Source organism: Trachurus japonicus, chromosome 17, assembly GCF_045865225.1.
Source record: "Trachurus japonicus isolate A0001 chromosome 17, Traja_1.0".
NCBI classification, from domain to species: Eukaryota; Metazoa; Chordata; class Actinopteri; order Carangiformes; family Carangidae; genus Trachurus; species Trachurus japonicus.
Window position 1 is genome coordinate 7,793,069 of NC_140923.1, and position 13,902 is coordinate 7,806,970.

Consider the following 13,902-nt stretch of genomic DNA (forward strand, 5'->3'; position numbering starts at 1 on the left):
TTACATGTGAAGACATAATCCTGAGTCCAACGTTGGTGTTCAAGAGGGGGAAAACACTCCAACCATGACAGACATGCGGCAATAAATACCAAAGAAAATGAAACAACCGTATCTTGTTACTTTAAAACAAACTGTCCTCGACTCTCTGTTGAAGCACGACACACGTGCACGGCGGATATCAAAGGAGAGGCTGAGCGTTACTCATGAGCCAATAACATATGGGGATAAACTGGGGGTCAAAGGTCACAGGAGACAGAGGCCTGACCATAATCCTCTCGTAAATATACATAACCGATGACGGACACACACGTCACCCCAAATCCTGACATGGGGCTGGAGGTCAAAGGTTGTTGATGTTGGTGGTTAATGAAAGAGAAGATTGTGTAGAAGGTTTTGGTTAAAAAAATAATGTTAATTATAACTGATAATTATATGAAATTAATATTTTTTCTTACTTGTTTTTATAGTCTAAACCTTTTCTTTTTCAGCTGCGAAACTTGATACTTGATGTTTGATGTTCTTAGTCCTACTCAGCTGTGTTAGTCACTATAACTGGAAAACGATGCCAAGTTGCGCTCGTTACAAAATTAAAGGCACATGCACGGGTTATTTGAGAGTTGCTGCAGATATCAAACCCATATCTAAGTCAAGTTGTCCGTGCTCGACAGTAACATCTTCATCTGTCAGTTTCTGGCATCGTGCTGCAGCTGTTTGTCTCGGTAAATATGATGAATCTGCCCCATGTCATTTGATAGAGCTGGAACACTCTTGTCTCTCTTTTAATTTTCACACATAAATCCTGCATTGAACATCTTTTACTTTGTGTTTTCAACACACGACACTTTAATTAAGACACGGCCCCCGAACACAAACCCACTGTGAAGCGCCACCCGGTGTAATCACAGAGAGTGTCGCCCGGTGCCAGCTCGCCACTTTGGCCTGTCTGCACTCTTCATCCGACATGTTATCAAGTGCCGACCGTGAATAACGCAGCTTTTTTGGCCAAAGCTGATCCTGTCATCGCCGCGGGGTCGGGGGGCTCCAGGATAACGGCCATGTGGTCCAGCTGTTACCAGCACTCAGCGCGGCCACAATGGCTCGCTTGTGTTGGGGAGCGGGGAGTGGGAGAGTTGTGCCTCGCAACATTTAAGCCCTTCCTCGAGGCCTTTCGATTGCGTCAGCGCCGCACAGCTGTGCCGCGAGGAGCAGGTGGAGACGGACCGTGTGTGTGTCGTAACAGGTTGAAGGGGGAGAGTGGGTGTGACGTGGTGTGTGTTTGTGTATGTTCTTGCATTTCTGTTCTGATACGAAAAAGTGTGGACAAAATGTTATGTGGAAGATGAGGGGAAAGTGAGGGTTTGCAGATTAAGAATTAAAAAAAGCAGCAGCACTGATGTCCCTCCAGGATTCAGAAGAAGAAGTTTGCAGGAGAGAAATATCTTAATCCATGTGGTGCATGCATAATGTGTGAGATTATCATCTTAAGTCTTTTTAATTTCTGTCCCCTATCCTGGATTTATTCCTGGTGAGGGTGGGGGGGGCGTCCAGATCATTTTTCCAACATGTTGTATGATATTTTCATCATCGCTCCCGTAGCATTGGCAGCACGGCGAAGCGATTTGTCAACATTAGCCAACAAACCGTCAGCGACGTTCATCATCAGGTTATTGCTGCACACATGGAAAATGCTGCACGGCTTCAAAGGGAAATCACGAGCTGGAGCGAAATTGCTGCTGCCCTCAAACAACCTGGTGAGCAGCATGTCAGAGGCCTGATGGATCAATAACGCAACTGGCAAACCCTCCAATGCTCTGTGTGTGGTGTGTGTGGTGGTGGTGGTGGTGGGGGGGGGGGTAAACACACCCTTGTAATAAGTTGCACTGTCAGGAAACAAACCATGACCACAAAGACTTCCCCTTAAACCTCCTGTAAAAACACTTATATACATTTTTTCCATTTTTTATATTTTAATGTTTATTTAACAAGGACAATACACTGCAAACAAAAAATCTTTCCAAAAATATTTGTCCTTTTTCTTGTCAAAATTTCTAATTTCTAGTCAAAACTCATCTCTTTCCACTTAAAATAAGACTCGTCACCTAATAATTAACTTGTTTTTAGATAATTTTCACTTGTTTCAAACAAATTTTCACTTGAAATAAGTAAAAATCTGCCAGTGAAAGCAAGTTTTTTTGTGCTTGTAATAAGAAAGAAAAACTTGCTCCACTATCAGATTTTTCTACTTATTTCAAGTGAAAATAGGCTTCAAAGAAGTAAAAACTGTCTAAAAACAAGCTACTTTTATGTGATGAGTCTTATTTTAAGTATAATGAGATTTGTTTTGACTAGAAATTACATTATGACTAGAAATAAGACAAATATTCTTGGTAAGATTTTTTGAGTTTTTGCAGTGTACATAGACAATGGGAACATGTGATGCAAGACGTCTAAGCTTCAGCTAATTTGCAGTATTTGTCCCGGGTCAGACTTTAGAATAGAATAAAATATACTGAATACAATAAAAAAAAGCACTGCTCCAACCTTGATCATGTGGCACCTGTTAATTGATGTACCGTCATTTGAGTTAAGTTTAGGTTTAAGAAATGTACATTTCCTTGTATTTATTTGACAGGTATATTTGTCCAGTGCAATTTTAATTATTTCACAATTGAATTGAATTGTTTTGGTTGAAGTTCTACCGATCAGAGTACCAGCTGATCGAGCTGGATCACTTCAGTTTCAGGTCCCTAAACACTGGACTGTTGCTTCTTTGTGAAGTCTGTGCAGGGTCCAGGAGGCAGAGACTGAACTTCCTCCTGAGGAGCTTCCCAGGAATCTTCCTGTTTTATTTATTTACTCAGTTCATGAGGTCTGAAGATTACATGAAATGTGAGGAGGAGGAAATCTTTATTAAATGTAAATATAGAAAGTTGACGGTTACATTTCAGTATTATAAGTTCCTCGTAGACTCAGCCAAAGCACCGCACACTGTCGACGACCAGCAGCTCGTAAATCCTTCCAAACTGGAACTACTAGAATTTTTTATAGAGGAAGTGCATTTGAGAGAATACAATATATGAATAAACCTGCATGCAGTCAGTGTGTGTGTGCGTGTGAAGAGACACTGAAGTATTTTTCTATCGAATTTGTAGAAGATTGGAAGTAAAATTGTTCCTTGTTATAAACGAGTGACATGAGATCATCTCGTTTCATGTGTGTTAGTGTGAGCATGACAGACAGGCCACAACTGTCGACAACAAAATTAAGTGTCAAGCCGGGACAATTTGATTAGCGCGCGGCGGCACAGAGATACCAGGAGCTGATTTAACTCTAAGGAAGTTAAACACACATCTCTCTCACGCCAATTTGACGTTAACTTTCTGATTTCACACCCACCAATCGAGCTGCAGAAATGGGAATTTGCCTCCGGACACGGCGGCGGCGAGATGAAATGGACAGATATTTCCTAAGTGGATAACAAACCGACGCCATGTCTAATCAAACCTTCACTCGGTGTAAAAAAAAAAAAACTCACGAACCGTGACATTCGAACAAATGGGTTAATTACTTTTTAAAAAGCCGCCACTTAAACACATTTGTTTCTTTTTAAGTGTGAGTCGTAAAGTTCCTGTCAAGGGTTGCCGGGGCCATGAGATTCACTCTAAATGTAAATAAGTGGTGTTTTAAATGGCTGTTAGCCACACGCCTGTTGGAGCGGGAGATAAACCGGGTAGCCTGTTCTCCACGGGGTCAAGTCCCTAATTAACCCAAAACGGCTTCGTCATTTTCATTCGATTACGGCAAAGAATTGAGCGCAGCGGCTCAGAGAGATAAATACGAGTTACGTAAAGTCTCCCGCGCTGCTGCTTCCTCCTCCTCCTCCTCCTCCTCCTCCTCCTCATGGCTGATGTGGTGGCAGATAGCGGTGAATATACAGTAGGTGGTGCTCAGATAAAACTGCTCATTAAGAGTTTAAAGTAAAACAAAACAAGCTGATGAGAGATAAGATGGCACTTTTCTCTCCCCCAGTAGGATTGGGGAATTCTTTATAGTGTTGTCTAGGTAACACTGGGGAAGACAGAAGAAGATCAGGCTGGAGGTTAAAGGAGCTACAGGGCAGAGGAGAACGAAGAGGAAGTGGATAAAACATGATTCCAATCTACAGCATTGGCCGGATACAGTGATGCATGGTTAGAGCCTTAACCTGCTGAGACACCGTTCCTGAGAGACACCAGGAGGGAGGAAAGGAGGGAGGGAGGGGCAATCTAAATTGCATCAGCGAAAAAGCGGTAGCACCATCGATGTTGAAAATTCAGATGGAGCGTTTAGATAAGGAAAAATGGAAAGGATTGATACGGCGGAGTAGATTATGTAATGTCCTGCTGCTTCTTCAAAACTCAGATAAGTGGTGTGCATGCGTTTAACCTTCAGTCAGTCACGAGCGGAGGGGAAAGCTGGAAGCGAGAAAGGGAAAGGAAAGCTGATGTCTTTGCAGTGCAGTTTGTGTCTTTTGCATGTGTTTCCTGGAGTTGCACACACTGCAAAAACACAAATATCTTACCTAGAATATTTGTCTTATTTCTAGTCAAAATGTCATTTCTAGTCAAAACAAATCTCGTTATACTTAAAATAAGACTCATCACATAAAAAGTAGCTTGTTCTTAGACACTTTTTACTTCTTTGAAGCCTATTTTCACTTGAAATAAGTAGAAAAATCGGATAGTGGAGCAAGTTTTTCTTGCTTATTACAAGCACAAAAAACTTTCTACTTATTTCAAGTGAAAATTTGTTTGAAACAAGTGAAAATGATCTAAAAACAGGTTGATTTTTAGGTGACGAGTCTTATTTTAAGTGGAAAGAGATTAGTTTTGACTAGAAATGAGACATTTTGACAAGAAAAAGGACAAATATTCTTTGATTTTGAGTTTTTGCAGTGGTCGAGCTGTCAGGGGGGGGGGGGGCGGGGCACGACGTCGCTCCCAACCCGACGCCCGTTGTCCCTCATTTGCTCACACGAGGCCTCCGCGGTTCACTCCCTCCCTCCGTCGTGGGATCCAGACCTTATTCACCTATACAGAAGAAAAGAAAGAAAAGCTGCGAGGGAAGGAGGGAAGGAGGAGGAGAGCTGCCTGCGGGGACGTCTTTCAAGGTGCAGGAAACCTCCTGCTTCCAGCCTCGGTTCATCCCTCTGATGGGAAATCCTGCCGAGGAGCCGCTGACCCCGAACACAGCGGAGAGAGAGGGAGGGAGGGAGGGAGGGAGGGAGAGAGAGAGTGAAGGGGGGGTTTGGTTGTGGTAGAGATATGAGCATCAGCTGTTTCTGTCGTCACAAGACAATGACTCTGTCTGAGGTGCATCCTTTATCTTTTTATTATCAGCAGCAGCCTTCGTGCAGCTTGAAGGCAAATATGAACTCTGGATTAACTTTGCTCTCCACTGTGCCCCCCAGAAAACAAACCCCCACCCCCACCCCCTCTACCGCTGCTTCTCCACCATCTCCAAACCCACATTAATTAGAAAAGTTCTCCACCACTGATCTCTTTACCCTCTGCTGTACTCCATGCTCCCTTAGGTGCAGGACTCTTATTTCCCAAATGTTCCAATTATAAATCTATGGACAATCAAAGCTGCAGCCATAACTCTGGATTGAAGTCTCATAATAAGAAATGCACAGAGGATCTTCTTCCTGTTTAATACCACGTCTGAGTCTGACTCTGGTATTTTCATTGTAAACAGGCGGATTGTCAGCGTCTCCGAGGTTTTTTTTTTTTTTTTTTAATGTGCATTGACATTGTAACTGAAGCCTTAATGTAATCACTGTAACAACTAGAGGATGCTGTGTGCATGTATGAACATGGTGCCCACAGAGAGCACTGTGTGTAGGAGTACATCCTGAAGAGCTGTGATGAATTATAGCAGCAGCAGCAGCAGCAGCAGCACTCCCTGTCTCCCTCTCTCTCCCTCACACACACACACACACACACACACACACTCTCTCTGAGCTGTTCGGTGGACTTTCCTCTCAGCGGGGTTTCCCCCCCTCTCCCTCCGCTCTGAGCCGACACACGCCGCAGAGCGCTGACAGCAACACGCCGACGTCTGTGTCACAGCCTCCCTCTGCTTGTCTCTGCTTCCTGCTCCATCCTGACTGCAGACTGCAGACCTCCTGCATGCATCATCCACCTCTTCATCTATACATGCTCCCGTGCTCATGCATTTTCATATGAAACAAGCCTGAGCATCTTAAAACAATCAGAAGATTTGTTCAAGTTTGAAGCAGCAGTTACAGTAAGTCTTTTTTTTTTTTTCCACCAGTGGAAGAGAAGGACGTCAGGTGCACATAAGGCGCATTTCCACTGCAGGAGTTCCTGGTAAAAGGAGGGGGTAGGAACTTCTACAGGAACCGTCCTCTCACTCGGCCCTCTCGGTGCAGACAGGACCCACCGGGCTGTTATGGCGACATGCAACAGTTTCAATCATTGCGCGGTCGTTGTGCAGCGTTTTTTTTTTTTTTACTGCTCTTTTAGTTGTTTTTTCTGGCAGTATAGACGCTTTCTAAAATAAAAAAATAAAAAAAGATGGGATCGTAGGGTGGCCTTGAGGTGCAAATCACAACAGCAAATCAGAAAACACAACAACAAAAGAGAAAACACAACGACAAATTACTAAACTTTTTTTTTCTTTTTTGTTGTTGTGTTTAGTAATTTGTCATTGTGTTTTCTCTTTTGTTGTTGTGTTTCTTGATTTGCCCTTCAGGGCCACCGTAGGATTGCCGTCTCGATCATCACGTAATCCCGCGATCGCATATTTATCACACTTTTTTTTTTTTTTTTTACCAGGCCTAGGCTACTGCTACTCTCGCCTTTTACTAACTTATTCTCTGTTTTTTCCGGCCGTTTTTCCGTTTTTAGTGACGTTGGGTTTTTAAAATGCCGCTTATTTCGGGCCTTTCTCTTAGCGTCGCATCCTGCTTTGAGTCTGAGTGACCAATCTGCACAGAGTAAATCTCAATTAAGCCCCACTGGGACATTTTCAGGGCCGATCTGAGTACCTACCCCCAGACAGGGACTCCGTTCGGCCCCGTAAAGGTTCCTGTAGACGGCCCTGTGGAGGAGGTTCCTGCAGTGGAAACGCGCCTATACTCTACTGTAGGTCACATGTAGGACCTGACAATCAACAATCAATTATAAAGCAACACACAGAGGCAGACAGATAAGCCCTCAGGTGATGGTGCACCCCAGGCTTCCAGGTGGCTGCGCTTTTTAACATCTGTTTAAATAAGGATATCCTCCATGAGAGATTGGGATTTCACGCTCAGCTGCACTAAATCCTTTTAAAGATGCTGCAGCTCCGGAGAGAGCTTCCCCACAGACACACAACATGCTGTATACGGCTTCGGCGATATATATAGCGAGCGAGGTCGTTTCTCTCTCTCGCTCTGACAGGACAGAACACAGAGCAGCCAGCGGCTCATTAGCCGGCGCTGCCCCGAGGGCTCGGCTCGGCTCCGCCTCTCAGACACGACTGGGGAGGGAAACGGAGCGGAGACGGTGAGCCACATGTGGACCGGAGCCGGAGAGAGATGAAAAAAAAAAAGAGAGACAGGGAAGTTACGCAAATAAAATGGCAGCCGTCTGAGCCGAAACACTCCCGCCCCACAAACCCTCCACAGACAGGACAGGACAAGACTGTATACTTTACTAATGCACTGTGCTGAAGCAGGTGTGTGTGTGCGTAGGTGTGTTAGAGTCACCCTGGGTCAAACTGACTCTGTTTTGACTGGTCCTTGACTGGTCCTTATTTCTTCCTTTCCTTCTGTCTCCCCATCCATCCATCCTCCCTTTCTCCCTCCTCCTTTCCTTCCTTTCTTTCTCTCTTCTCCTTCATTTCCTTACTTTGTTCCTCCATTTCTCCATCTTTCTTTCCTTCCTTTCTCCTTTCCTTCTTTCCACCATCCTTCTCACTTCCTTCCTTTTTTCTTTCCCTTGGTGCCCCCCCCCCCCTCCATCCTTACTTCTTCTTCTTTCCCTTTACCCAGGAGGACAACAGGAGGGTTAAGACACAGGACTGAGAGACAAACATGGATAAATAGTTTGGTACATAAAACATGAAATAAGACAAGAAGGACACTGCCCCGGATTTAGGCCCACAATCATCTAAAAAGAAAGAAATACAAGTGCAAAACATTGAGAATACAAGACTTCTTAAAGTGCACAATCCAAATAACAGTGGTAAGAATAACAATAAATAAAAACTTCTGTTTGGCTCAAAGTATCACATATCTGCATTGAAGGTCTGGATGTGTGTTAGTTCACCGATTCCCCAAACACTTGAAAATCTCCACTCTGCTGATTTTCAAAGGAAATTCTGAAGTATGAAGGAAAAAAAATAAATAAATAAGTTTAGGAGTTACAGTAATGTTGAACCGTGTTTCCACCGAAAAGTACCTGGAGCTTTTAGTTACACTGAGAGCCAATAAAAGTGATGGAGAGGTTGACATCATCATTTGTGCAATGGCCCAGTTCACTTGTTAAGATGCAGGAGGTTCAGGCTGTGCCCCTGTTGATCGTGACTTATTTCATCGCTCTACATCTGTCATAGGCTTTTTTTTCTCTATCTTGAACCACGATGATAAAACAGTCATCAACTTTAGAAACTAAACAGTCGGCTTGTTGCTGCCAACTTTGAAATAAAGTGCAGTAAATACTTAAAAATCTTTAACAGACCACTTCCCCACCAAGAGTTCTTGAAGGAAACTATACGGACCCACTGATCAGGTTGATCAGTTCCCCCCAAGAAAATAAATTCAGATCCTGAATCCTGAAGTTGAAATACACGTAAGTTTCTCAAAATGTTCCTGGGTTAATTCCCTGTGGTCAATAGAGGTCAAAGGTCATCGATGTATCCTGTTAACATGGAGAGACCTGGTCCACGGCTGAATTATTTGATTGATTATAAGTTGATGTTAGAGCTGTGATTTATGTTTTCTTTGACTATATCTTTCTCATACAGAAAAGTAACACAATCAGTTCATTAAAGCAGATAACAGCGGCAGGCTTTTGAAACCGTAAGTTACAGCTTCAAGTCACAACTACGACTTGGTAGCGTTCCAGGTAACCCGTAGCTCGTGTTTTTACCGTCCTGTTGTCTGTGAAAGTTCCCTATAACGGCCACTCGTAACTTCCGACCCGTGAACTCGTACCAGATCGAACTGGTATGACTTCACAGGAAGGAAAAACACAAAGTACGAGTTTCCTTGAACGCACCATGAGTTAGCAGCCCCCGCCCTTGTCAGGCATCAATTGGTCCTCGTGCTACGTCACCACATTCACGCGCATCCCTTGGCTGCACACACAGCCCTTCATGCCGTTCTCTCCCCTCATTGGATAACACTTGTATCCCACAAGGAAAATTTTCTCCTCGGGTTACAGCAGAGCAGAGTGACGGAGAGACTCGTGTTTAGGCTGAAATACTTCATGTAAGTGATTGCTGACGGAAAATAGGACTATTTAGGACTTATATTAACAAAAACATTCCACTGATATCTGCTTTAAGATTTCAATTAAAAAAAAAAAAAAATCTTGCATATCCTTAATTTTTACTCATAATAATCATCCTACTATAAAAGGTGAGAATTGTGACATTAAATTCTAGTGACAGAGAGTTCTGGTCATCGGCTGGCTGTTACAAACTAATTACTAGATTTACAGGACTTCTGGGTCGATTATTGGATGTTCCAGGTTATAAGACGATTCCTATTCGTCCGTTTGATTTGTGAACAATTTCAACACCAAGTTTCCAGAAAGTCTGTGTGCTGTGATTTGTGTGTGTGTGTGTGTGTGTGTCTGTCTTGAGTCCGTTAGTGAAACTGTATCTAACTTGTCTAATCAGTAAATGGACTAATAATCCCCACTTTGCTGTTCCCCTCTGAGCTCCATTTAGTCCGACCTCTTTCAACGCTAACGATCCGTAAACAAAGAGGACAATCAGTCCGACAGCACAATACACACCTAACAATACAAAAACACACACACACACACATACACACTGCTTTTGTGTGACTGGAACACGTTATTATTTAAAGTTGTTTGGATAATACAGGTCTGTGCATATAATGGATAACTGATGCCTTCGACGGCTTCATTCGCTCTCAACAAACAATGCATTTACATTTCTGATTTATTCACATCCAAACAAAGACGCTGAAATAACTTCACTCCAAATACCCAACAACATAGCCCGAAGAGCGACACCCCCCCACACACACACACACACACACACAATTAAATTTAGCAGTCCCCTCTTTTTAAAGTAGATTCGGTGCAGCCTTCAGCCAAATACATTCACCAGTTTACAAAAGGAGTGCATGAAAACCTGTTCTGCTGACACTTGCAACTGCAAAAGTTGCATTCCTGGGTGACTTTTATAGGGACGAAGAACTGCGTGTGTGTGTATAAAGAATGAGTGACATGCAGTTGTGTAAACTTGGAGGGTTTTGCTGTAGGTGTGTTAGGCTATAACATGAGTCCTGTGTGTGTGTGTGTGTAAACTCATGAGTGTATTATTTAGGTGTGTGCAGTCTTATAAACAGAACATGGGAGTATTTGCTGAATCAGCAGCAGTCGGGTGCTCGATGCTGCAGCAGCCGGAGGCTTCATCTCCCTCTGTGGTGGTGAAGTAAAAAAGACAGCATGCAGGTTATGTGATCACCACCGACCTGCCAGCAACGCACAATAGGCCTATGTAAATTTACTGTTACTTTTGACGATGTGTGTCCTCCGCAATTTTGTCAGACACAAAGTTGTTTTTGCGCCTAAACCAATAATAATAATGTTACAGTGACAACCAGTCAGAAGCCCCCAAAGGTGACTGGAGGCTTTGTTAGCAGTATTGCTAGTAGTCAACTAGCGGCTGCACTGCTAACACTTAAAGGATATCTTAAGCTATCTTATATATCTCAGTTTGTATCAACTTTAAATTTAATTTAATTTAGTGGTTTATTTGACAGGGACAGTGCAACACTGATCAGCAGAATTTAAAAGAAACTGCAAGTGAGCCAGAGTTAGCCAGTTAGGCTAATTTTCATCCATTGTCCCTGGACAGATGTTACATGCAACCGAAGAACCAAAAAAGGGTAACAATTAAACAATGCATTAAAATACAACTTAACTCATATGAATTTACCTAATAAAAACGCATAATAACACATAAGACATTACATAGCCTAATGGCATAACAACAGCTACCTGTAGCTTTTCGCTATTAGTAGGCTACATAGCTAATGTCTTGTGTTTCTATTTCTAATACTTGTCTGAACTACTTAAGTTAACATGCTAACCAGCTAGCTTTGTCACTTTCCAAAACCAACATGAACACAGGGTTAAGGCCCCCACATAGTCGGGCGTACTTGACTCTGCCAGACCCGTCCACGCAAAGCTTAATTTTTATGACCAAGCGGACTCTGTGTGTGTACTCAGTGTCACACAATGTCTTCACGTCGACCTGTTTTAAATGTGACACTGTACGCTTGACTATGAAACCTCAAACGTCCACGTCGCTCACAGACGTCCAACTATGGGGGCCTTTAGGGTTAGGGTCAACAGTAACTTGCTACTTATGCCAATGCCAGTCATGAGCCATTTGCAAAAATGAGCAAAATTTCCAACGCAAAACTCTTTTAATTGTTACTTTACACATATTTTGAGCTTCCAGGAACATTAACAGCTTTTGAGTTTTTAATATGTCTTCTTTATTCATTCCCATATGAATCTTCTCCTGGCCTTAAACATTTGGATGATAACTGTGGATACGTTGTCTCTGACATGTCAGGACTATTTGCTGTAATTGATCTCTGTTGCTATGCAGTAAAAAGCACATGAAGAAACAACCCAAACTGCTTTCACCTTTTTTCATTCCACCTTTTTCACAGCATAGGCTACAGAACACCACAGTTTCCTATGTCATTGGATTTAAAAATTATGTTTTTCACTTCGACTATGGAGCATAATAAAGACTTTAATTTCCACGTGTCTCTGTACTTTTAACAGAACAGAGTCTCACTGTACCTGAGTTGGTGAGGTATTGTTCTCACTGAGCACATTTAATAAAGAGACAGAAAAACCTCATTATCGTTCTGACACTCTGTTCTCTGTATCTCACTCAGTGTATGTTTGACTCCTACTATCTGCGCCGATCTCCGATTTCATTTCTTGTTTTGCGATGCATTTCTGCAAAAAGTCACCGACCTGAAAAAAAAAAAAAGAAAAAGCAACATTTGAGCACGAGCGTGAGCGTCTGCCAACGCAGTGAGGTAATTTGGCAGCGAGGCAGATAACTCTGGATACAAGATAAGATTACTTGCCAAGTTTATATTTTTGTTGCAGCGCAGAATTGCTTTTATTGAAAGGCTTTGCTTTTTTTTTCTGAACCACCTTCTCGCTCTTCACAGCTCCACCTGCCAAGTCAAATCTATTTGCAGACATTTTACAGTTTATTGTAACAAATGACAGAAAAGATCACTGCTCCTCTGCCATCCCTATTTCTCTGTTTGTCTGTCTCCATCTTTACAAATCCATCTTTTATCCCTCTCCTCCTGTGTTCCTTCGCTTCCCTCATTTCCTTCTCTTTCCCTCACTTCCTCTCCTCCCTACACCTTTCCAACTCTTTTTACTTCCTCCCCTTGCGTCGCTCCCCTCTTCCTCTTTGTTCAAGGTCAGTGGCTTCTCAGTGGGCTTTCACATCAGACACATGGAGCGAAGCTGGAAGCAGGAGGCTGGAGATCCTGATTGGTTCTCCCTGACCTTTGTTGTTGCCCTCTCAGCAGTCCACTTCTCCTTCAGTCCTCCTTCCTCTCCTCCTCACCCACTGCACCTCTCTCCCTCTCTCCCTCCCTCTCTCTGTGTCTCCCACCACTTCTTGTACAAATTTACCTTCTCCCTCCTTCTCTGGCTGCTGCAGCCTCAAACTTGTCTTCTCACTGAATCCCTTCTTACTTCTTCTGACAGAATGGTGCATTATAATTGAAGTGCACACATACACACACGCACACACTGCAGCTAATTCATTAATTATGTTACAGCAGACCACATAGTTTATTCTTAACATGCACACAGCAGCACTGTGAGCGCTGTGGTTTTGTAATGTGGTGAATTGAATTTCGTGAACTGGGTGGTCATGGAGTGAGTTTTGGCTGCAAGCGTGAATACGGTTTTCCAGACGTATACTCTATGTTTCTGAAAAGAGATTTTTTTCTTTTTTCATTATTATTTTTATTATTCTGAAATGAAGAAATGCAGAAAGTCACTGTGCATTCAAATGTGTTTCTTGCAAATTAATCATGATCATGCATTTTAATGTATTTTTCTTGCATTTATTTTACTTTCACAGAATGGTTTGTTCTAAAGCTCTTGGTGCACATGTGAGGTAAAGAGTGTTGGGAGGGGGCATTAAAGGGTAATTCGAGTTATATAAGTTATTAAAAGCAAGTCAGTTATATACATTTTATAATATAATGATGTAAGGGTGATATTTAACACAGAAGATCATTTAAATTTGTCCAACTTCAATTTTACATCGTAATGCTCAGACTAAATAAGCATTAAGTATCCGTTGGTAACACACTATCAGGCATTAATTACGCATTATTCATCATAAATCATTCATACTACAGTGACACTAATTGGTATGTAATTAATCTACACCCTAGATTAACATGAATGCTTAAACATACTATCAATGGATGTGTTCATTCACATACTTCATAAATTATGGTGACACTTTACAATAAGGGTCCCTTAATTAACGTTAGTTGGTACATTATTAAGCATTAATTAACTGTTTACAGATATGTTAACAGTCATTATTATGTATTACTTAGTATTAGGAAACACATTAATGAATGTA